This window comes from Capricornis sumatraensis, chromosome X (genome assembly GCF_032405125.1).
Source record: "Capricornis sumatraensis isolate serow.1 chromosome X, serow.2, whole genome shotgun sequence".
NCBI lineage: Eukaryota > Metazoa > Chordata > Mammalia > Artiodactyla > Bovidae > Capricornis > Capricornis sumatraensis.
In genome coordinates this window covers 19,496,252-19,520,801 of record NC_091092.1, presented here as the reverse complement: position 1 = coordinate 19,520,801, position 24,550 = coordinate 19,496,252, and the positions used below count along the sequence as shown (strand labels likewise).

The following is a 24,550-nucleotide window of genomic DNA, read 5'->3' as shown; positions in this document are numbered from 1 at the left end:
ATAGTATAAAATAAATATATATTACTTCATCTAAAACCTCAAAGATTTAAAGATGTTTAAATTGCCAACATCCGCTGGGTCATGGAAAAAGCAAGAGAGTTCCAGAAAAACATCTATTTCTGCTTTCTTGACTATGCCAAAGCCTTTGACTGTGTGGATCACAATAAACTGTGGAAGATTCTAAGAGAGATGGGAATACCAGACCACCTGACCTGCCTCTTGAGAAATCTGTATGCAGGTCAGGAAGCAGCAGTTAGAACTGGACATGGAACAGCAGACTGGTTCCAAATAGGAAAAGGACTGAGTCAAGGCTGTATATTGTCACCCTGCTTATTTAACTTATATGCAGAGTACATCATGAGAAACGCTGGACTGGAAGAAGTACAAGCTGGAATCAAGATTGCCGGGAGAAATATCAATAACCTCAGATATGCATATGACACCACCCTTATGGCAGAAAGTGAAGAGGAGCCAAAAAGCCTCTTGATGAAAGTGAAAGAGGAGAGTGAAAAAGTTGGCTTAAAGCTCCACATTCAGAAAACGAAGATCATGGCATCCGGTCCCATCACTTCATGGGAAATAGATGGGGAAACAGTGGAAACAGTGTCAGCCTTTATTTCTGGGGGCTCCAAAATCACTGCAGATGATGACTGCAGCCATGAAATTAAAAGACGCTTACTCCAGGAGATCCAACCAGTTCATTCTGAAGGAGATCAGCCCTGGGATTTCTTTGGAAGGAATGATGCTAAAGCTGAAACTCCAGTACTTTGGCCACCTCATGAGAAGAGTTGACTCATTGGAAAAGACTTTGATGTTGGGAGGGATTGGGGGCAGGAGGAGAAGGGGACGACAGAGGATGAGATGGCTGGATGACATCACTGACTCGATGGACGTGAATCTGAGTGAACTCTGGGAGTTGGTGATGGACAGGGAGGCCTGGCGTGCTGAGATTCATGGGGTCACAAAGAGTCGGACATGACTGAGCAACTGAACTGAACTGAACTGAACCCTTTGTATGGCCTTCTTTTGTTATCATTTTATTTCTGTTTAGAAAACTTTCCTTAGCCATTCTTTAAGGGTAGGTGTGCTGGTAACAAATTCTTAGTTTTTCTTAATTTGAGACTGTTGAATTTCCCCTTTATTTCAGAAGGGTATTTTTGCTCTAAATAGAATTTGGTGTTGACAGTTCCTTCAGTGCCACTCTGGCTGCCATGGCTTTAGGTGATAAATTCACTGATATTTGTATCACTGGTCCCCTAGAGGTAGTTTGTTGTTTCACTCTAGCCTCTTTCAATATTTTTAATTGTCTTCAGTTTTCAGAATTTTGATTATCATGGAATCTTGGCTTGGGTTTATCCTGTTTGTGATTCACTTAGCTTCTTAAATCTAGAGGTTTACGTCTTTTGCCAAATATGTGAAGGTTTTGGCCACTATTTCTTCAAGTATTTTTTCAGTCCTATTTTTTCTCCTTTTCCAGACTCTGATAACACAAATGTTAATTTTTTTTTATTGTCCATTGTCCCTGAAGCTCTGTTCATTATTTTGTCAGCCTACTTTCTCTCTGTTGTTCACATTGGGTAATTTCCACTGGTCTGTCTTCAAGTTCACTGACTCTTTCCTCTGTCATCTGTGATCTACTATTGAGCCTTCATAGGAAGTTTTTATTTTTAAATTCAGTTATTGTATTTTTCAGTTCTATAATAATCCTTTCTTTAGATTTTAAATTGCTTCACTGAGATATTTAATTTTTCATTTAAGAGTGTTACTGGTGTTTTAAAATGTCTAATTCTAAAATCTGAGCCATCTCATTGTCAAAGTCTGTTAATTATCTTTTCTTATTCAAGTTATAGTTTTCTTTTTTAATATAAATTTATTTATTTTAACTGGAGGCTAATTACTTTACAATGTAGATTTCTTTTTTTTTTTAATTTTTATTTATTTATTTATTTTTTAATTTTAAAATCTTTAATTCTTACATGTGTTCCCAAACATGAACCCCCCTCCCACCTCCCTCCCCATAACATCTCTGTTGATTTTTGTTGTATTCTAGAAAATCTGGATATCATGTTGTGAGTCTCTGGATCTTATTTAAACTGTTTTATTGCAGGCAGTTACCATGTTTAATTATAATTTGTGGGCATGGGAAGAAGTGGATATTTAGCTTCTGTCTTAGTCTGTTAATACCACCTTGGCAAAAGTGGACACTAAATCATACTTTCCCATTGCAGATGGTGGAATGGAAGTTTAGCTCCCTTTTTTTTGCCACTGTCTCAGTGAATGTGGGGTACCAACTCACACCAGCTGGAGTATAAGCTCAGTACCTCTCTGGGCTGTACTGACACCAAAGATGGGGGAAGAAACAGAGGGTCAACTCTCACCACCTTGCAGAGCCATGTTCCACCTAGTTGCTGCTGTGTGCGTGGAAATTCAGCTCTTGGCTCCCCTCTGAGCCAAGCTGACACCAAGAAGGGGAAAAGCAGAGTGTTCATTTGCTCTGTCTTATGCCCTATCATTCAGTCTCATTGCTGATGAGTGGGGAAACTCAGCTCTGCACTGGTCTACTTACTGTGCTGTGCTGACATGGTGGCAGGGGAAGGGATAGAGGTGGTGATCGTGGTAATGTCTACCCTACTAGCTCCATCTTGCTCTGCTTCATCCTACCTTATGGATGTTGGGCAGGAGTGGAAGCCTACCTCCTCACTGAGCCCCACTGATTCTCAAACTAAGAACTCTTCAGTATTACCTGCTCCTGACAGGTAGCAGAATATAAAATCAGCTCCATACTGCTCAACCCTGACAAATACCACCCCAGGAAAGGAATCAGAATATCACCTACTTAGCTGGTGTAGGATAGGTATTACCAAGATTTCATTTTGCTAGGTCACTCTTTTCACATAGCTTTGGATAGGAGTAACAGGCTTTTTTGGCTGTACCTGTTAGTTCCAGGTTGGAGGCTACTCCAACATCCTGTCTGGGATAGAGGAGAGGTAAAAAAAGAGAGAGAGAGAGAAAGCCCAGCAGAATTACTTCTGTGTTGTTCCTCAAGTCCCAAGGTTTCTAAAGCAGCCTGCCTTCTTATTTCATCCTTTTGGCTATTTCTTATTTGTTTGATGTAGTAAGACCATGTTTTGTTATTTGTAACAACCTAGCTATCTGTAAGAGGGAGAAAATAAGAGGAATGAGGCTGCTCCATCTTGTCTGCAAAGAGAAAGTTATTCCAGTGCCCTCTGTGATAGCAGTAAGAGTGAAATAATGAAGAAAATAGAAGGAAATAAAACAAAATGCTAAGAGTTAATTACAGGACTGGAGTCGGGGATATGGGCATTATTTTTCTTTGCACTTTTCTGTATTTTAGTATGTTTCAATGGAAGGCAAAGGACACATTTGCTTTGTTGTAGGAGCCGTGTTAGGGAAACAGGACTTCTTCTGAAGTGGTTACTATGAGTCTCTAGTGGCTCCACCTTCCTTACTCTGTACTCCCTTAATACATCGTGGCTTTTAGCCTTTCTCATGTCCAAAACTCACTGAGACCAACTCAGCATCACTTGACTCTCAGAACAAACTGTTCTTGCATTCACTCAAGTAATGTAGTAAGTGCCCCCCTCTATGCTACATGTTGAGCTTATACTGCTGAATAAGACACAGGCAGTGTTTAGAAATAAAATATATAACAGCTATAATAGAAATGTACACAGATTAATTACCTCTATTATAGCAATGTTCAGACTAATTTTCCCTTAGACTTTGGTAAGATATAATAATTGAGCTTTAAAGTCTTAGAGGGAGGAAAAATTTTGTATTTAAACTAGTGCAGTGTAGGAACTAATCCCTAGAGAATTTGCCAGTTAGCAAACAGTAGCCATCTGTCCCACTGCTGGCTGCAATTATTCCCTTATGAACGTGCCCTTTGGACGCCACTTCAAGAGAGATCAAGTTGGAGGTCACTACTTTGGTCTTCAGGGAATTTCCAGGCAAAAACCCAGCCCCCGTGAAATTGTATGAGTGGAGTAGCTATGTAGCAAACCATTCTACTCCCATAGACTGCTAACTGTCCTACTTCCTCAATAAAACCACACAAGTCTTCCCTCCACAATTCGAATATGAATTCTTATGAGCAAGGCAGCCCTTTTAGATGCCTGTAAAATAAAACCATCTTTGGCAGCTGACCTCATGCTATAGAAAGTTAGTCCTGATCAAAAGAAGAGAAGACTGTCCTGAAATCTAGGATTATTTGATAGAGACACTTAATTCTGGGGCTCTTTGGGAGCATCTCTTTTCTTAATGTTTCCACATTTTAGGGGATGCCCACTTCTTTTGGATCATCAGCCCCTTCCATTTCACAGCCAGCAATGGCATCACTCCAACCTCTGCTTCTATTATCATATTGTCTTCCTGTGCCTTTGACCCTCTGTCTCTCTCTTTAAGAACATTTGTAATTATATTGGTTCAAGCCAGATAATCCACGATAATGTCCCCATCTCAAGATCTTTAATTTAATCACATGTGTAAAGCCCCTTTTTCCAGGTAAAGTAACATATCTATGGATTCCATGGATTAGGATGTGGATAACTTTGGTTGGGGTGGGGTATTATTCTGCTTTGCTTCTTTATTCACCTCATGGTCTGGACTCCTGATGCAAAATTTGTCTCTGATGTTTGCTGATTTCTAGTAATGACCCTGGCTTGAGTCTTGACAATGTGAATTTCTCTATCTTTTGGTTACTCTGAAAAATAACAAATGTAAGTGTGTACCTAAGAAAATGAGGAACAGGTTCTATCCATGTAGAGGGGAAGGGAAGGACATTTAATACTCACAATGAACTTATAAGGTAGATATTATTTTCCCCATTTGTAAATGAGAAAATAGGTTCATAGAGATTATATCATCAATTTAGATCACACAGATAGGAAATGGCAAGCCATAGTTGAGAGAATACTGTTGTGATACCAGAGTGCCCTGAACCAATCCATCAAAAGTGGGCAAAATAACCTGATAGGTGAGCTGCTAGGTTCATTCAAACCATTCTCTTCTCATCCATGGCACTTGGGCCAACATCGCAGTCTAAACTGTTTTGCACTTTCCCTCCTCTCTTCATCTCTTTCCACTCCGCCTCCAAAGCAATAGCTTTCTCTACTGCCAAAAACATTTGGTACAGCCTGGGATGCGTAACTCCATATGAGTACTTCTAAGGAGCTATTTCCACAAACATTTACAGCTCTAAAACGGATCATTTCTTCAGCCTTACTCATGAGTAGACTCTCATATTGAGATTTCTCAATATGCTCCTGATAAAATTTCTCAGATTTTAAACAGCCAAGGACAGGGTGGGAGCAAGTCAGAATTCTCGCCTCTGGAATGGTTCCTTCCTTGATGCATCAATAAGCCAGCCAGTTGACCTTCTGGGAAGGATGCCAGGTCCAACTTTTCAATGAGAACTTGGCTAGACCTCATGGAGCTCTGAATTGGCTGGGCATTTTTGTTGGCTACAACTATTATTTCTACTTTAACTTAAGTCACCATAACTAAAAAGATATTGTCCAATAATTACAGAAGAAATGTTTTAGCACTCTAGGACTCAATTCTATGACAGGTTGTGTGGCCAAACCCTGCCTTCACAAAAGACACAGTCAGGCACACAATCTGCCTGTGAGGCAAAATATGGTCCTGGCAGTGAAGTCAATTACAGGGATTGCTTTGGGCCAAGACCAAAGGAACATAACTGTTATGAAGCAAAAAGTCATTCTGGGAATTTACCAGAGCTATCCCAGAACTTCAGACCTAGATACTGAAATCCACTTTCCTTTATCAAATAGGCTGCAGGCTCAGGTTTGACTCACATTTGGGATACAGTCATGTCACTTGCACTTGCTGCTAAGAAGACTGTCTTCTGGTGTATAATAGCTATTTGTCTTTGACTGAGTCTGAAATGGAACAGGACCCTATGGTCCTTGCCCCCCATTTCCTTACCTGCCTTTTGTCTATGGAAAAACTTTAGCCAAAGAATGAGTTTAATCACAGAGGTGAGAAAATGCAGAAACAAAGGAAAATAGTCCAAGGAAACCAAATAATAATAGTTTAGTCATTAAGCAGAGTCAAGGATGTTTTAGATAATACTCTGAGGCATATCCTGTGAGCTGTCTTGCAGATACTTATTCCCCTATCAGGTAGACGATGTTATCTACATGATGACCAGACTATAGCCATGACCTAAGCTGCCACAATTCTGAACACTGGCTTCAAAGAAATGGGAACAAACTTACCCTAAAACTAAAGATTAACTACTTAAAACAATCAAGATGATGCTTGTCAGACCACTGATGACTGATTTTAAGATGACCGTCGGAGTTGACTGGACTTTCTGCATGTTGCCCCCTCCCTCAGCCTATAAAAGCTATTGCCCACTGGCTGGGGGTGATGAGTGGGTGGAGAGTCAGCTTTTTGGACAACTGTCTGCACTCCTCCCTGGTTGCTGGCATCCAAAATAAAGTAAATATTCCCTTCCACCAACCTTGTCTCTTTATTGGCTTTAGAGCAATGAGCAGTCAGCTGGACCCCACTTTCAATTACAAGCCCACTATATAAGTTGGCTGTGGGGGGACAAGCAGTAGGTTTTAAAGAAGCCAAAATGGAGCATGTATTTGTTCAAGTCTGGTATCATTTGTGGAAAATAATTCTATAAGCAGGCCTTGATAATATTTCTCATTTTTTCTGCCAGAAACAACTTGGAGTAGAAAAAGGGAAGGAAAGCTACCTGAATCCTGAAAATATGCAAGTGTGAATCATAAATTCCAAAGGCAGAAGCACTAAACATTTAAGAAGCCAAGCCTACTCTCCTACTTGATAAGTACTAGCCAAATTCAAGGCCAAGGTGAATATAATCAGCCAGCAGATCAGAATCATAAAACTCTGAGTACTAACCCCTCTATTTTGCTCCTTTAAGCATAAAGTGATTGTAATGAAATTGAGAGGGATAAGTCAAGTCATCCATGTTTATATTTACTGGGGCAGTGATGTTGACCCTACTTGCCTGCAGTAGAGATCCAAAATCAAATTTTTCTGGAGTACAAAATGGAGCTCATCAACCTGGCTTCTCTACAGCCACTCATTTGCTCTGGCAGTGACAGAGGAAAAGGAGGGGTGAGAACAGGTGGGTGGGTGGGATTCAAGGATGACTCATGGCTTGCAGCCTTTGCCCCAAGTGAAGCCTGTGGAAATCACAAATGCTGCCAGGTTGATCACTAGTTCTGGAGCTGACTGTAACCATAGAGACAGCACATTTCAATCAAAGACCCAGGGGCTTCCAGTCCCTAGAATATATGGTGGTAATGATGGAGACACTGCAGTGGAGGACCCTAGGAAAGTCAACTATTGCATCAACCCAGGTTAGGTTTCCAGACATACTGGTTTCTCTTTTCCATGGCTATGTCCTATTTGTGCAGGGCTAATGACCCAACAGAAGGAACAAGAGGATAAATATATACAAGGTGACACTCTGGCCCTTAAGTTCCAGAAGGTTAAGAGTTTATTGGTTAACAAACCTACCACTTACTATTTGTTACGGAAAGTTTTTGTTTTTAAGATAAATCAGTACCCATGTCTCCTTGCCAAATGGTGCCAAAATAGTGAAGGCCATGGAATTGGACCTTGCCAGGCAGCTCAGTGGTAAAAAATCTGCATGCCAGTGCAGGAGACACAGGTTCAATCCTTGGGTCGGGAAGATCTCCTGGAGAAGGAAATGGCAACCAGCTCCAGTATTCTTGCCTAAAGAATCCCATGGACAGAGGAACCTGTCGGGCTACAGTCCATGGGGTCACAGAAGAGTTGAGTGAGCACGTAATAGAGCTCAGCTCCAAGATCAGTTGACTCTGGGCCACAACAATGTGTTTTGGCTTCTTCTGAGCTCTCCCCAGCATGAAAAAAATCATAGCCCCAAAGACACATTCAACTCAGTTATAACCACAGGATAAATCAACTAACCAGTCTGAAGGAGGTGGGTGTCGCTGGCCGTTTCTTGAGCTTCTTTCTGTCATGTGTTGCCCTATGCCCACTGTGACCTTTCTGTGAGTTCACATTCTGTTGGCAGGTATGTAGTTGGTGAGTGACTGAGATGACCAGTGAGGAGTTAAGCCTGCTCTCTTCTCTGTGCCTACCAAGATGAATTAATGTTCTTTGGAGCAAATGTGTGATTCAATCCTACTACACTGTTACTACATCTTGGTCCCAAGGAAGCTGAGGACTGTATGACTGGCTGACCATCCTTTCTGCTATTTTATAATATAATGTAATGCAATTTATAATATAATGTAATGGTGGGTGTAATAACACCCACTCCCTTTTCCTGAGAATCTGGTCCAAAATGGGGAATATATTTTAAGCCTTAACTCAGTTCCTCTCAAAAAGTAAGGAAGGTGGGGATGAGGGTGGTGGATTAAGACATAGAGAAAATTCCTAGTCTCCTAATTTTTTTTTCTGACATGAACTGTATTAAAAATCTTTACTAAATTTGCTACAATATTGTTTCTGGGGTTTTCAAAAATGCTTTGGTTTTTTAACTGTGGGGCATGAGGGATCTTAGGTCCCCAACCAGGGATTGAACCTGTATTCCCTGCACTGGAAGGTGAAGTCCAAACCACTGGACATCCAGGGAAGTCCCGCTAGTCTCCTACAATTTGTAACCTGGATGGGGAGGCAGGAAAAACCCAGCTAATGGTTCAAGAAACAAAGAAGTTTGTGTGTGGGGGGGGGCGGTATTTTCTGTCAAATTCAGGAAAGTGCATTCCAGTGACCTCCACCTTAACCAAATGAGCAAGTTGAAAAACTAAAAACTTGATAGTAAAAGTGACTGGAAGTCAGCTTGGGCCCAGGCAAGATCACTCAGTGTGAGATCTCCGGGTAACACCTGTGGAATAACAGTTGACTTTTACCTTTAAATACATCTAAAAGCAATTGGAAGGTTCATTTGGATAAGTTAATCACCAAGAGTCAAATAAATTCAGATGGTGCCTACATATTGCAAAGACAGAAAAATGGACCTAATTAAAAATGAATTTAACAGAAATGAAAACATTTGATCTGTCTTTGGGGTCTATTATTTTGTTTTATCCTCACACTATCTCTATAAGATAGACAGAGTGCATGCTCAGTAGTATCTAACTGTGACTTCATGGAGTGTAGCCCACCAGGCTCCTCTGTCCTTGGGATTCTCCAGGCAAGAATAATGGATTGGGTTGCCATTTCCTTCTCCAGGGGATCTTCCTGACCCAGGGATCGAACCCACATCTCTTGCATCTCCTGAACTGCAGGCAGATTCTTTACCACTAAGCCACCTGAGAAGCCACAAGATAAATAGAGTAGGGACTCTAATTTTGACTTTACTGATAGAAAAACTGAGGCTTAAAGAGACCCAATTTGCCTACTATCACTCAGAGAAGTAATGGTAGGGCTCAGACTAGGGTAAAAATTTTCAGACTTTTGTGGAATAAACCAGAGGCAACTCCTCTGATGAGTGCATTTGTGCTACTATCTGCCATGGCTGACATTTCTGGGCTTTATCTCCTGTACCTGAACCTAAATTTCCTGTCTGTTGTTCCTTGTAACCTTGTTGGTATTCCATTGGTCCACCTGAATTACAATACCTGCCAATTCCAAGATATCTCCTGGACATTTAGTTCTAGTTTTTCCTGTCTTATTGCCACTGAGATGTTTTCTTAACCTTTTTAAGTCCATTCAATAATCAGAGATTGCTTTCAAGGAGGCAGTGGAACATAGCAGTTAAGTGCATGCACTCTGGAGTCTGACTACCAAGGCTTAATCTTGGCCTTACTACTTATTCCTCATATGACCTCAGGCAAGTCACCTAACCTCACTCAATCTGTCTTTTCATCTGTAAAGTGGGACTAACAGCAACTCTTATATGGTGTTTGTATCACATGAGAAAAGGCAAAGACCTTACCACAGTAATATACATGATAGAATAAAAGCTTTGTCTCTTAAATCAAAGAAAACTAAGTTTAAAGTTTTACTTCTACTACTTGTGACCATGAGCTAGTTGCTCAACCTATCTGTGCATCAGTTTGCTCATCTGTAAAATGGGAATGAAAATAGTAACTATATACTAAAGAAACTGGGAGAATTCAAGAGAAAATGCTTCTAAAGTATCTGGTACATATTCAGTACTCAGTAAATGGTAACATTGTAAATTATTTATATTTTCAGCCTCAATGCCTGGCATGGTGCCTGATATACAATAGACACTCAGTAAATATTTATGGAGTGGAAATGAACACCCTAACATCTGCAACAGGAAGTACAAAACAAGCAGTACATCGACCCTTGAGAGACTGGATAGGAGAGGACAAGATAATGAGTGGGCTAAATGAGGATTAATGATGTTGAATCCTTATGGAAGGACTTTTTCCCATAGAGGGGACATCTTTTTCAGCATATATGTCAAGCATCACTCATTGCATAGAGGGTTTGGGTGTCTGGCATTTTGTCTTTATTAGGAAGTCAGTGAGGAATGACTGAGTGTGGTTGCTTGGTTTTAATAAATTGATTTGAAATTTTCTTCCAAGATAATTTCCAGCTAATAAGATCTTGTTGAGACAAAGTTAGAAATATATGGAAAAGAACTCCACATCCCTCACAGAACTGACTATTACAATTAAAATGAAAATGGTGCCTTTGACTGTGTGGGTATGGCAGGGAAGGAGTCAAACCAAAGCCGATCATGATCCTGAGCTATTGTCCTCACTGGCTACCACTGTCTTAAACTAAGATTCTTCCAAGAAATGTGATCAGTGTTGACAAACCTCAGTGTTCTTCAAATCCTTACTTCTGGGGAGCCAGTGGGGCTCCCCCAGGATCTCTGCATCCACAGGTAGGGAGAGTTAGCCGTGAAAAAGGCTGTTGAAATACAGCTCTGCAACCCCTGAGTCCTTGCGCTGTCAGCAAGTGCATACAAGTATGTCCAATATCATCACTGCATCATCTACTATTTCTCAGTGTAGGATAACAGGGAGTGGATTCACCTGTGCTTGGCAATTCAAGAAAGAAGATGCTCTAAGTCTGGGATCCAGAATCAACCCAAGACAAGATGGCAGTCTGGCAAGTTTGTCTCTTGAGCCACAAAACTCGCATTTCTGAATGGCCAAGTTTACTTTCAAAACTGCACTAATATTTCCCCTCCTCTCACAATCTACTCTTCAAGAGCTCTGTTAACCCTTGCCCAGTTCTGAGAGCAAATCAGTCATTCCTGGCCACAACTGTGCCTGAATCTCACTCAGCGTTACTGAATGACTGACTAAGCTGATAAACTGATTTCTGCACAGGTGTCCACAGCAGACAGTGGCCCCACTCACAGTTGTCACACTTTGAAAGCAGCCTTCAATAATGCCTTTAAAGAAGAATATTCTAGACAGTCTTTAGACACCAAAGTTATGTAGAGTTGGATATTCTCTAGTACACCAGGCTGGCAGCAATTATCCTGTAGGATCCAGGCCTAAGCTTGTGAACTCCAAACACATCTGACTCTCTCCTGCCTGCAGGCCAAAGGCTGGGTTGATGGATTGGTACTGGCTGTTTCTTTGACAACCACTTCATCAGCACACTGGGCCTGGTGCCACTCAAGCAGTGTATGGAGAATGGGTTCTGATACTCTGGTACTATAGTACTTGGGCCTATCTCGACTCCAACTTTATCCCTCCTGACTTGCTCAGAGCCCTGAAAGCCATAAAGAAGATGAGTCAGGAGGGGACAAGTGTATATCAGGCAAGCCAGCCATTTATACATGCAGGGAAACTAACATAGCTTCTGCATGGGTTCGCAGACCTGACCAAAGCTCAGGGTGAGGTGGAGAGTCACCAAAGACAATCTCGAACACTATTCTTTTTGTTGGGTGCGTTGAAGAGTAGTATTCACAGTTGATCAAGGGAAAGCTACACTGAAGGCTATGCCTTTGGTATCAAATAGTTGAAAATGCAAAGTCAGGAATAATATTTGTTGGTAGAGTACAAATACATGAGCAATAATAGCCACAATGTGTAAGTGCTTCCCATAAATTATCGCCATTATTTACAATGACCCTGCAGGGTCACTCTTATTTCTATTTTACATCTTTTGAAACTGAGGCTTAGAGAGGTGACTAATATATTGGAACTGGGGTTTGAGTTCATGTATGTCTAGCCACCAAATCCATGCTCTTGTCACTCTATCCCACTGCTTTCCTGCACCATGCTGCTCTGTTTAATCAGGGTAGGTCTGCTGCAAGAGCAAGCCTTCAATAAAGACATCTTTCCATTACCCAGCCCACAGCAATGGGGGAGGACACATCTGTTGGGAGTGAGGAGATAATACAGAGACATCAAGGAAGAGGCTGCAACTGAACTAGGCCTTGAAGGGTGGGTGGAATTTACATAGACAGAGCTGGAGGGAAAGAATATTCCTGAAACTGGCTATAGTGTGCACAAAGGCATAGAAAATGGAGGAGTTAAAAGCATGGACTTTCAAGTGAGAAAGAGGTGGATCTAAAACTGAGGTCTGCCACCTACGAGCTACAGCTTTTTTTTTTTAACTGTTTTCTGAGTTTTTATATTTGTGTTTACACTATATAACCAACATCTTGAAGAAAACCTATGACAAACTGACAAACCTAGACAGCACATTAAAAAGCAGGACATCACTTTGCGGACAAAGGTCCATATAGTCAAAGCTATGGTTTTTCCAGGAGTCAGGTATGGATGTGAGAGTTGGACCATAAAAAAGGCTGAGTGCTGAAGAATGGATGCTTTTAAACTGTGGTGTCGGAGAATACTCTTGAGAGTCCCTTGGACTGTAAGGAGATCAAACCAGTCAATCCTAAAGGAAATCAGTCCTGAATATTCATTGGAAGGACTGATGCTGAAGTTGAAGCTCCAATATTTTGGCCACCTGATGCAAAGAACTGACTCACTGGAAAAGACCTTGATGCTGGGAAAGACTGAAGGCAGGAGGAGAAGGGGATGACAGAGGATGAGATAGTTGGATGGCATCACTGACTTGATGTACATGAGTTTGAGCAAGCTCTGAGAGATAGTGAAGGACAGGGAACCCTGGTGTGCTGTAGCCCATGGGGTTATAAAGAGTTGGACATGACTTAGTGACTGAACAACAACCACCAATATCTGAGTTAATGTATAGAAACATTTATCACCCCAGAAATTTCCCTCTTGCCTCTTGTAGTTAATTTCCCACCTTCCCCAGGAGCAACAACTGTTTTAGTTTTGCTTTTTCTAGAAATTCATATAAATGAAACCAAATACTGTGCTCTCTTCTGCATATGGTTTCTTTTGACTAGCTTCATTTAATAACATTGGCCTCCCTATGTTACTACCAACTTCTTACTCACACACTCTCACATTTGCCCATCCAGTGTGCAGGTGTCAGCTTTCTATGGCTTACAAGAACTGATTATACACATGCTTTCCCAAGTCTGAGGTCAGTGACCCCATGTATGGAGCTGGAAATAAATCACGGTAGGAATATTCACACTGTGGAAATTGGCAAAGGCTTACAAGTCAGATTTTTTTTTTTTTCTTTCAGAGAGATGGTTGTCAAACATTAACTAGCACGCTCTGGGAGTGGAGACAGGGGATTTGCCTTTTCTCAGAAGCTCCACATTAGTTCTGCAGCCTAGCCATTCACAAAGCTTCTTGGGGTGGTGAATCTCAACCTTATGTATACATCAGAATAACTGCAGTGGGAGCTTGCTGATATATGTGCTGATACATGCTGTTCCTGGATCACCTTCCTAATTCAGTAGGTTGAGGGAAGCCCAGGAATTTGTCCTTCTACAAGATTTCCCACTCCCCATGATTCTGTTGGAGGTGTTCTAGGGTAGGGGTCCCCAACTCCTGGGCCATGGACTGGTATCCGTTTGGGGCCTATTAGGAACTGGGCCACATAGCAGGAGGTGAGCAGCAAACAAGCAAGTGAAGTTTCCAGTATTTACAGCCACCCCACATTGCTCACATCCTTCTCGGCCCATGGAAATACTGTCTTCCATGAAACTAGTCCCTAGTGCCAAAAAGGTCGAGGACCACTGATCTAGGGCATTATGTTTCACCTCAAGTTTACAGACACTGCAGGCAATAGATGAAAAAAGAGCAAAATGCTGGCCTCTCAGCCTGCGCCCATCACAGACGTCTGAGAAATGAAGAGAATCACCCAAATTTCTCACCAGGTTTTTCATTCTGATCATTGAGAAAGCAATTGATTAAGCAGCTGGAGAGAAAACTTTCATCATAATGCAGGTTAAAAAAAAAAGCACAAAAACAAAATGCACAAAGTAAAAGAGAACTTACCATTTAGACAGGGTGATTTCTCTCAGCTATCTCTCTCCCCCAAGTCATGAACTATGTACATAAGGTACCTGAGAAAATTACTGGAAAAATAAGAGTTTAGGAGAGATCAAAGTCTCATCTTGGAAAAGGGATGAGGCTTGGAGGGTGGAATAAAGAGTCAAAAAGGCAGAGAGACAGTGGGTAGGCAGGCAGTTTCTGGAATCTAACTGCTTGGGTTTAAATCTGTCCTGCCGTTTATTCATGGTGTGACCTCGTTATTTATTAACTCTGGGCCACACATTCCTTATGTGTAAAATGAGGTTATTGTTAGTAACTGCCTCCTGGGGTTGTCATGAAGATTACATGAATTAGTATTTGTAAAGTGCTTAGAACACTGCCTGGCACAGAAGAAATACAATATGTGTTTATTAAACAAATAAATGGCCAATCAGAAAGGAACATGTTCCTTAGGGCTATGAGCCAGACATTGTTTTCATGGCTGAATGAGAGTCTGAAATGGGTGGGAAGTGCAACACGGATCCCCTCCACTAAACTCTCACCTGCCTGGGAATGGAAACCACTGGGGTTGTTTTATGGGAGCAATGTGAGAGCTGGCCTGACATTGAGGTGACATATGAGTGAGTAGGAGACACAAACATCTATGTTCTGCCTGGCTAAACTATTTTTTTTCTGAAAGAATCTGGAAGATATGTAATTATTTTCATTATTCATAATAGACATAATGTGGTTCTCCAGGCTCACTTGGTGTTACCTAAAACATAAAGTTGCACAATTGAACTTTGTGGGCCACATCTCTCCTGGACTGATTCTTAGTCAGATGACTTATCCCTGATTTTGCAGCAGTCCCAGTCTACACCTATTCTGGTTGTAACAACAGGGGCCAGTTCTGAGCTCTACAAATTCAGCACCTGTGGGAGACCCAGGTGGGGGTCCAAGGAGAGCAGATAGCTAATGAATAGATATTCAAAACTGAGGCCTAAAAGAAAAAAAAAAAAAAAAAGGCAATGAAACAACTTCATAAGGGTGGACCAAAGAGTGATTTGACTGTGGTTTCTAGGAACTACAGGGCATGGCTACATGAAGAGGAAGATGGTATTGTAAATCTTCATTAAGGAAAAATCAGCACTAATTTCCACTGTCAGTAACTTAGATCAGATATAAAGAAGAACTTCCTGAGAGAAAAGGGTAATGGATACTTCTGTGGATTAATGGGTAGGGCCCAGAAAAGCTGAGGGACCTCGCTCAAGCAGTTTCTAACAGGGTCTCCTGGAATAGTCCCAATGTAGTTCCTCCTAGAGTGAGGGAAATGAACGAAATGTTACCTCGAGAATTCTTCCTATAACTGGAAACTTCCATGGGAATATCCTGAAGCTACCACCAATATCCTTAGGTATATGAGGGTGCAGAGCTAGGGGCTGTGGCCTCTTTATTGACCCAGATTACACAGAAGATGTGGTCTCATGTGGGAGGCAGAGGAAACAAGCACCTTAGTCCATCCCCAGTTTATCCTTTTGTCTTTAAACTATCTGTCTCATTTTAGATAGTCAGGTCCAAGTTAAACTAGATTACAGCAAGGAAATAGGATTCTTTTAAGTAGATAATATAAAACATGTCTAAGGAAACTCGATGGTAATTGCATTATCTCTGGCATGCTGTCAGGGAATTATGTGTATTGTATTAGGTGGTGGAAGGATGCCCAAAAGCTGTTTAAAATGCAAACCTAGTTGTGCTAGTCAATCAGTCATTGGTTACAAATGAATTAAAAGCTGGAAGGTTTCATATTCATAATTCCAGTTGCCCTTCTTTACCAACAGTGACAAGAGCTGAATACAATTAACAAGTGACAGCTTGAACCAGCAGAAAAAAAAAATCCATGTGATGATAATCTCATTTCCTGACCCTTCTTCCACTTTCCCACACCCAGTTGAGGCTGTTTGCAAAATGTCATCCAAAGGAGCAGTGTTCAGCATCCTGTGCACACTTCAGTACCTGTTGAGAATTGTCAATAATTCTGTTTTCATGATATATCAACACTTGTATCATAATATGTCCAACCTGGGCTAAATGAGGGTGAACACTGGTAATGATTTCCCTCTCCCAACACTCACTTCTTTTACTGGTGACTAGCTGGAAAGCCCAAGACACGTGTCACTAGAATACTAGGGACAGGGGATCTTCTTGTCAATTTCTTGGCATCAGCCCCATTCAGCATTTCTTTGACTGGATCCTACTGAAGGATAGGAAAATCTTTACTATTAAAGATGATTTTAAAAGCTCACTGACTGGGCTATTAAGGCTGGGCCTATTTCTGTAGTACTAGCCAGTCTTCTAGACTTTAGAATGCATTTTCTGTCCCCCACAGTAAAAGAATCTACTGTAATGGGTAGGGTGGGAAGACAGACGGGGAATTTCTGGAGAAGTGGTAAAAATATTATTTTTTGTCTCCAAGACAACATAAGGAGAGTATTGTCTTCATATATATATATATATATATATATATATATATATATAGGCCATGACTACAGATCCCATGGGTCTGATGAGCCTCTACATATTCAAGAAAAAAAGGTTTTAAGTCCTTGACTTCTTAAGATTCTATACAGTTGCCACAGTGATAATCTTAGAACTCACCCTCCATTCTAAGAAATGAGCTGTTTCCTTTATTATCTATCTAGTAAAGAGAAAGAGAATGAGGAATACAGAATGAACACAAGACAAACTCAAGATGTTTTATTGTTGCACATTCATTTTACCTGTTGTCTAGGACACAATGAAAGCAAGAGCAAGGCTCTACTTTCACCAAAAGCCAAGAATCTCACTGGAAACAGGACCATCTGAACAATGAAAGCAATTGACCAGCCCCAGAGAAGTCACATTCAGACTAAGAGATGCCATAATAAGAAAGTTAAATCTTTATGCTTTTGACAGGCCACTGCTCCTCCTTTGGCAGTACCCTAGGTCTCCTTCAGAAAACAACTCCATCACCACTCTCAGTTCATATGAATGATCCCACCCCCTTGACTTGAAAAGCAGGTTCTGGCCAATAAGAGTAACTGAAATTACTGGAAAAGAGGATTTTCCTACTAGGATTGATAAGCTAGTAGGATGTAAATCCAGACTTGTTGGTATCTATCTTGACTGAGAATAACACCAGCTTAGAGAAAAGCAAAACCAAGAGATAGAAACAGACTACTTATGACTTGGCTGTCAATACTTTGATCCAACCATGCTTGGTGCTAAATATCTCTCTGGATTGTTTACTTACATGAGTCAGTTTTTCTTCCAAAACCACTTTCAGTTATTTCCTTTCTTACACACAACTGAAAAAGTCCTGATTTATGTAAAACCAAATTATGCTGTTACTTGGAGAGTGCTTGGATTTCCTGGGAATCCTATTAATTGAATGATTACTGGCTTCACTGTTAACAGGATCACTCTTCCTCCAATTGTGCCATTGCTTGAACTTGACTAGAGTCCTTTAAAAAATTATATGGTGAGCCCACAAGAATAAATATTTTTCTATTCAGCAAATACAATCTAGACTAGCAAAACATCTTGACCTTATACTTAGTTTAAGAAGTCACTATTTTATAGGATTATTTAAAAATCCAATTATGTTCTAGGAAAAGGGGAAGAGTTTCTTCATAAACAAATATGAGTGTCAAGAGCCTGGCTATAAATCTGCTATGAGAAGTTTTAAATGAGTAAACATAACCGATTATATAGAGAGGGAATTATTGATTTGACAGTGCAGGTGGGGGTAGGGATAGGAATATTGGAACAATTTAGATTTAAGAAACTGGAGAAACAATAAGAAAGGGAGGAGGTAGAGTAAAGGCTAAGGAACAGAGGGAGAAAAAGTGTGGAGAAATAAGCATTTTTCTCCCCTAAGTTATCCTTAGGATTAGTTCTCCAGTAACCTAACCAGCTTAGTGGTAAAGAATCTGCTTGCAATGCAAGAGATCTGGGTTCGATCCCTGAGTTGGGAAGATCCCCTGGAGAAGGAAATGGCAACCCACTCCAGTATTCTTGCCTGGGTAATCCCATGGACAGCGGAGCCTGGTAGGCTACAGTTCACGGGGTCATAAAAGAGTTAGACATGACTTAGCAACTAAACAACAACAATCTAACTAGAGCCATAACTAGCATAAGAGCAGAGATTGTGTACCACATTATAAAAAATTTTTGGATAAAATGTCTAAATATAGCTAAGTTTACTTATTTATAAATTATGTATATGATCCATTGTGATTCACTAATGTCTCAAAGCAAAACATACATCTAGTATGAAATATGACCATTAATAACACTGGACATAATGTTTTTTCTTAAATAACCTTTTCAATAACTTTGTTTTGTTCTGCTTGGAAAACTGCTTTTCTAAACTAATTATATAACCCCTGGTTTTACCTTCATAATAGCTGATGAATAGCTCATACCACAAAAGAGAAGAGCTGCCAGTTCTGCCATTTGATTGTTGTTCATTTGTGCTTACATGATGAGTATGATATTCAATCCACAGTTTCTTTACAGAAATATTTATTAAGCCACATGTTCATTTTGTGCAAGTTTATTTAATTAAAATCAGATAATATGATTCATAAATTCACTGATCTGGAACACACAAACTGCAATGCATTGCAATGTTCTGAAGGCAGATCAATGAGTTTCTAGTTGTGAAATTCTTCCCCTTCCCTCAGCATATCTTGTGAATCCAAATGGCATGAGACCCTCTGAGACTAAGGGTACAAATGTCAATCTGAATATCAAATGTAAGTATATCTTAACTCCTTTCATATAAGGAAAGTTAAGATAACACTAGAATTTCTAATATTTTCTTCCAGAATGCCATTTTGGAGACTACCACTCTAGAACCCTCTTCAGGACAACACATAGACATGGCCATCATAAAAGGTCTAAATCAAGTTTCATTTCCTATCCACTGGCTGGGTCTTATGTAGTATCAGGAGCTACCCCACCTGCATTTTAGAGCCAAAATCACCCTTTAGTATTTGTCACTCTTAAAATGAATTTCAAAAAGAAAAATGATTTTCTTACTTAATTGTTGATAAAGGACTTAAACTGCAAATGCTGGCAGAAGCAAAATAAATTTCAGACACTATCAGCCATCATCAACTCCTGACTCAATTTCCAACCCTGACCATGGCAATTTCCAATATCAGAGCTGACAGCCAAGCAGCACTGATATTAACATAATGGTGGCTACTTACATTACTGGTAGAATATCTGATCAGAAACCAATGGCCGCATGGACTTTTTATTACCAACCAAGAACTAGACAGTTCTAATCATACCATACCCAGAGTTGTGTATGAGAGTGTGGTGGGGGAACAGTAGGAAAATTTTGTTCAGGACTTAAATGGCTTAAACTACTTGATCTTCATCTGAGGGATACTGAATTGGGTATAGAAGGACTGGGAATGCAACCTGCCAGTAGGCAGACAATGGAAAACGGGAAGGAGTAAAGAACAACAATGTTCACAGAGAGACGCCCTATGGGGTAAGCTCTTGGACTTCACAACATGATCCTGGGACAGCTACCTCCTCCTTTGCACAGATGGAGAAATCTGAAAAAGTGCTTGTCTTCAGTATCAGCTAGCGACACATAGCCTGTCTGGTTGGGAGTTCAGTAGATGACCTGATGCAGATTAGCATTACAGAGACAGGGAGACTGAGACACTGAGAGGTTAGTTCATCCTAGCCAAGAAACAGAGTTGGAGGTTGTATCCCTTGCTTATATACAGTCTGTTGTTTAGTTTGATCCCTACCAAAATTATCACCTTTGCTAAGTATCCTGAACTCCTGATGAACTACTGGGCAAATTGTACCATTTGTAATATTGGGTTTTAGTACCCCCAATTTCCTGGTGGCTCAGATGGTAAAGCATCTGCCTGCAATGTGGGAAACCTGGGTTCAATCGCTGGGTTGGGAAGATCCCCTGGAGAAGGAAATGGCAACCCACTCCAGTATTCTTGCCTGGGTAATCCCATGGACAAAGGAGCCTGGTAGGCTACAGTTCACAGGGTCGCAAGGAGTCGAACACCACTGAGCAACTTCACTCACTTTAATTCTCCTTTAATTTCTTTTACCCCTTTTCTGGTAGTCCTGATTTCTCCGCTTCCCTGGTGGCTCAGAGGTTAAAGCATCTGCCTGCAATACAGGAGACCTGGGTTCGATCCCTGGGTTGGGAACATCCCTTGGAGAAGGAAATTGCAACCCACTCCAGTATTCTTGCCTGGAGAATCCCATGGACGGAGGAGCCTGGAGGGCTACAGTCCACGGGGTCACAAAGAGTTGGACACGACTGAGCGACTTCACTTTCACTTTCACTTTAACCGAGATGTTCTCAAAAAGCTAGTTCTGGTTGGCTATCAAATGAACTTTCAATAAAAATTTTTGACGAATTTTCTACTAATGGCTTCTGGTATTCCCTTTCACAGAGGTTCTTCCCCCGACCCTCTTTCCCCCCCCCCCAGTTTTGCAAAGGACACTACTGAGGACCAGAAAGTCTTCCATAGACAAGTAAATTAAATCTTAAATGAAATTTCAGATGCCATGACAGGGAATGGAGATATCTCATATAAGGAACTCACTCAACAATTTTTAGTCATACTACTTAGGCTCCTTCAAGGCCAACTCTGTGTTAAGCAGAGCAGTTAGATATTTATTGTGTATATACTATTGGCAGGAAATATTACTGACATATTCTTTCTCCTTAGCCAACATCTGGTTGTTTGGTGTGTTCATTACCACACTTGATACTCAAAACAATTATATGTGGCCTGTGCTATTCTGACTTCTTCCATTAATAGATGAGTACATTAAAATCTGAAGAGGTTCAGGAATTAGATGAAAGCAGACAGACAGCAATTGGCAGAGCTGACCTTGAGACCCAGGTTGTCTCTGAAGTTGGTATGCTTAAAATTACATTCTACTGCCTGTTGGGAATCAGAAATGAAAGAGTTGTAGTGCTGTTGACATCAAGCCACTTAAAATGGAAAAGACAGGGTCCTTCTTGGGTTCATGAAGTATTATGCTTCCTTTGGTCCCCATCTCCTATATTCACATGCCCCATGGACAGAGGGTACCATACATCTTACTTTCTAAGAATACTCAGGACATTCCCTATTGCCACTGTTCCAGACCCTTGCAGAAGGGAAGAAGGGATCTTCAGAGTTAGTGCCTATATTGCCCAGCTTCCCTGGGATCACAAACAATGAGAATTTTGTTTCTATTCTCCTCTCTCTCCCCATCTCATTCTCTAATCTCCTTTCACGCATGGTAGCATTGACCAGTGCTAATCTGTGGTGGAAGAATGTCAATTTTTCTGATGTTATGAGAGCTATTGATTTCAAGGCTCATAAAGTCCTATTGTCAAGAATGGATCATTAACTCTTCACACATCTAGTGAAGGGCTGCTAGATTAAATTTCCCATTAAGTATGCAGAGGCCAAAATTTTGGAATAAGAAACAAGATGCCCTCAACTTATGGATAGATGCTAATGGGCTTTCCCATTGCCACTAGGGGAAATGGACCAATTTCTCATCCTACAGGTGCTGGAGAGGATTTCTTATCCCCTTTGTACTAAAATAAACATACTCAAAATCTCTATCTCAATTCCCTTTAAGCCAGTCATACTTTCCATCTTTACAAGTCCATTAAAAATATGGGCCATCCATCATTGTAGGAAAGCTATTTATGAAGAAGCAAAGGAAGTAGAGGAAGTGGAAAATACAGATTTCAGATTAACCTTGGAGAAGGCAATGGCAACTCACTCCAGTACTCTTGCCTGGAAAATCCCATAGCAGGATGTCAATGTATGGTACCCTCTGTCCATGGGGCATGTGAATATAGGAGATGGGGACCAAAGGAAACATAATACTTCATGAACCCAAGAAGGACCCTGTCTTTTCCATTTTAAGTGGCTTGATGTCAATCCCTGGTGGCTGCAGCCCATGGGGTTGCGAAGAGTCGGACATGGCTGAGCGATTTCACTTTCACTTTTCACTTTCATGCATTGGAGAAGGAAATGGCAACCCACTCCAATGTTCTTGCCTGGAGAATCCCAGGGACGGGGGAGCCTGCTGGGCTGCTGTCTATGGGGTCGCACAGAGTTGGACATGACTGAAACCACTTAGCAGCAGCAGCAGCAGATTAACCTGGAATTTTAGATAGGTTTCATAAAAGCTCCTGCAACCAGAACTTATATAGACAAAATAAGTAATGGGGTAAGGCAGGCAAAGTATTCCTCTGATCCCAGATCCTAACACCCAAAAACTCTTCCTTTACAGATAGATTCATTATTGGGGGTTGAAGACTATAGCAGATATTAAAATACAAATATCTTATGGTTAGGTGCATGGTGATTGTAAAGTCATGATGGTTTAAAGCATTCATGGAAATAACTTCTGTTGTGTAACTGTAGTATTTAATATGGTGGAATATTTGATGGAGATAAGTCCAAAGAGGCCTTCAATTTCAAACTTTCACTCAGATCACCAATTTCCTCTACCACATCTCTGACAGATAAGGTGCCAAGAGATGACTGGGAACTCTTTATTTTCCAAAGTAGTCCATTATGTCACAGGGGTTTCAGATTGAGTCCAGACTGACGTCCCTAGAACCTCTACTCCTTATCTTTGGTACCTAGACTCTCAATCTGAAATTAAAGCAAATAATACCTCTTCTCCCTAGCCTTTGACATAAAGGAAAGGTGTGTTGACAGATGTGCAATCTCCTGACTTTTAAGTGTTGGCAACTAATTTGAAAGCCCCAAGACTACTCAGTGGAAAGAAATTGGAATACTATGCATTTCTGGTAAGGGTATAAAATAGTACAGCCACTGTGTAAACTGTACAGCAGCTCCTCAAAAATTTAGCACAGAATTACAATATGATCCAGCAATTCCACCTCTAGGTATATACTCAAAAGAATTCAAAGCAGGGATTCAAAGAAATATTTGTACACCCATGTTCACGGGAGCATTATTTACAATATCCAAAAGGTGGAAACAACCCAAATGTTCATCAAGAGTTGAGCAGATAAATAAAATGTGGTATATCCAAACAATGGAATACTAATCAGACTTAACAAGGAAGGAAATACTAACAGATGCTACAACATGGATGAACTTTGAAAACATTAAACTAAGTGAAATATACCAGACACAAAAGGACAAGTATTTTATTATATCACTTACATGAGGTACCTAGAGTAATCAAGGGCTTCCCTGGTGGCTCAGCAGTAAAGAACCCACCTGACAATGAAGGAAACGCTTGTTTGATCCTGGGTCAGGAAATGACAACCCTCTCCAGTATTCTTGCCTGGGAAAGCCCATGGACAGAGGAGCCTGGTGGTCTACAGTTCATGGGGTTGTAACGAGTTGGACATGACTTAGCAACTAAACAGCAGCAGTAGCAGAGTAATCAAATCCATAGATACAGATAGCAGAATGATTGTTGCCAGGGGCTGTAGGGCATGGGGAATGTAGAGTTATTTTTTGATGGGTACAAGTTTCACTTTTTGAGGATGAGAAAACTTTCGAGATGGATGGTGGTGATGGTTGCCCAACAATGTGAATATCCTTAATGTCACTGAAAAGTGAAAGTGAAAGTCACTCAGTCATGTCCAACTCTTTGCAACCCCATGGACTATACAGTCCGTGGAATTCTCCAGGCCAGAATACTGGAGTGGGTAGCCTTTCCCTTCTCCAGGGGATCTTCCCAACCCAGGGATCAAACCCAGGTCTCCCACATTGCAGGAAAATTCTTTACCAGCTGAGCCACAAGGGAAGCACTGAAGTATATACTTAAAAATGGTTAAAATGGTAAATTTTATGTTATTTATATTTATCACTTTAAAAAATGGTTAAATCTGAACAAACATGAAGCTTAATTAATAGTTAAAAAAACACCCAGTGGTACAAATAAAATGTGTCCACATGGCACCAAGAACTGGACACAAGAGTCTAACTGAGGTCTAGTCAGCACCCTGTACAGTAGACTTTACCACCTCTCTTGATCTAGCTCAGGGATTTTAATAAGCAAATACATTCTCATACTAAGATAGTGACACTTTCTCAATGTGTGCTTACGCTATGAAAAGAATTGCTTCAAGCACCATTCAGTTATTAACTCATTTAAGCCTCCCCACAATCCTGTGAAGTAATTGGTTTTAGCTTTATTTAACT

General features: G+C 40.7%; 1 pseudogene; it reads left to right on the top strand.

The window, feature by feature from the left end:
- Window positions 1-7,068: 7,068 nt before the first annotated feature.
- Window positions 7,069-24,550, top strand: part of LOC138071573 (tigger transposable element-derived protein 1-like) — a 30,621-nt pseudogene continuing 13,139 nt past the window's right edge.